The sequence below is a fragment of the Aplysia californica genome, unplaced genomic scaffold, assembly GCF_000002075.1.
Source record: "Aplysia californica isolate F4 #8 unplaced genomic scaffold, AplCal3.0 scaffold00016, whole genome shotgun sequence".
NCBI lineage: Eukaryota > Metazoa > Mollusca > Gastropoda > Aplysiida > Aplysiidae > Aplysia > Aplysia californica.
The window spans coordinates 2,805,183-2,807,324 of NW_004797286.1; positions in this window are offsets into that span (position 1 = coordinate 2,805,183).

The window sequence follows — 2,142 nt, forward strand, 5'->3', positions numbered from 1 at the left end:
ATTGTAAAGAAGTGTTCACAGCTGAAAGAAATAGTTTCTAAATGTATGCCCTTGCGTCGTCTACATAACAGCTTAACATGAACATTCGCATTTTGTTGACTAAAATAGTTGGCTTTTTATGACCTTGAACTAGTTATAAATAGGCCATTTTGTTTCTTTGTTGTTGTTTTTTAAAATCTCATCAAGATTTATAACTCAAGTGAATACGTATCTTGTTACTTCCATGACAGTATAGCATGTTGTTAAATATATAGATCTAGTCATGTTGTTAAATATAGATCTGGCATGTTGTTAAATATATAGATCTGGCATGTTGTTAAATACAGATCTAGTCATGTTGTTAAATATAGATCTAGTCATGTTGTTAACTGTAGATCTAGGATGTTGTTAAATATAGATCTAGCATGTTGTTAAATATAGATCTAGCCATGTTGTTAAATACAGATCTAGTCATGTTGTTAAATAATATAGATCTAGCCATGTTGTTAAATACAGATCCAAGACACAGTAAGACAAGACGGGACAACAGCCTCATTTTCGTTCCAACTGGTTCCCCTTGGTAACCAGCTAGATCTAGATGCGCGTTTAAAGCGTAAACAAACAACAGGAAGAAAGAGCGCACTGTTCAACTCGCTGAAATAGATGCCTATATCTACTCTGAATTTCATAATGGCAGTTTTGCCTTGGGTTTTTTTAAATCACATAAACTGTTTGGTATTTATTTTGACTGGTTTTTGTTCACATTTTGAATAAAGTGAGTTGGGAAAAAAGATTTTAATGAACGGAAAGCGGTAGTGAGTTGAACATGTTCAGTGACATGATGATGTAGATTTAGATCTAGATCTAGATCTAGGAGTTAACGAAACGGTAGAAGTACATTAGATATTACAGTTTAAAAACGACAGAATAGCCAGTGGTGCTCTGCAATGAACTGTTCTCTACTAACAGAATAGGCTATACAATAGATTGGATATTTTAAAAACTAAAGATACGGTCCGAGGTGCCAGACGAGGGTGAAGACAAGATCTGCTGAGCAAGTCACAAGAATGTCTCTTTTCTGAGAAAGTTCTCTACTCTGAGTCTTGGGTACTTTGCGGACTCTTAGTTTCTTGGTGCTAAGGTAAACCAACTGAAGGTGCAATACAGCCAGTAGCGGCTCGTGGTTTATAGAACTGACCGGCCTTCATTCACGTCGACTATTCCTTTCCTTCACAACACACACACACACACACACACACACACACACACACACACACACACACACACCACTGTAAACATTGTAATATACTGTGAAAGAGCTAGAATATGCGGTAGTGTCAAGAAACAATATTATGAATAACGCATGATGGAAGTTACTGGGATTAATAGAAACTGACTTGATCGGCACAGAAAAAACACACTACTAGGCCAGAAAACAAACTGAAAGTGAGAGGCAATAAACTGTAGGTCCTGGCCTTCAGTACTTTACTCGTACTTTCTACACCCCCACACAAAATATCGATGTGCACTGGACCCATTAAATATGGCCACCTCTATTCTCACCAGGAGTGAGAATAGTGCAGGCGGGTCTTGTGGCTATTCTCACCCGGTGCGCGTTCACCAAATTTTGCGTTCACCCTAAACCACAGAATTCTACACTGTGGTAACAGAAAAAATGTAGAATTCTGTGCCGTGAACAAACGTTCCATTACAACTGTAGCCTACTAAAAGCGTACAATTTATCTGTGGGCAGTGGAGAGAGAGAGAGAGAAAGAGAGAGAGGAGTAGCGCAAGAATTTCCGGGCAAAACAAAATGGCGACCCGCGTAGTTCGGCTCGATTCGAAAAGTTAAATAGCCGTAGCATCTTTGTAGACAACCAAATTAATTTACTTTTGTGTTTTAACATCATTTTTAAACTTTGTTTTGGTCAATTTGATCGTCCACACCGATAGACAGTATTCAGAAAGAGAGAGAGAGAGAGAGAGAGAAAGAGAGAGAGAGAGAGAGAGAGAGAGAAGAGGGGAGGAGTTGATCTTGCGAGAACTTCCGGGCGGGTGAGAATAGCCACTTTCATTAAAATATATGTAATAAGAACTGTCCTGTATGATGACAAAAAGTTAATTGATACTGTACTAGTTACGCTGTCCCAAGCAGATCAAGTC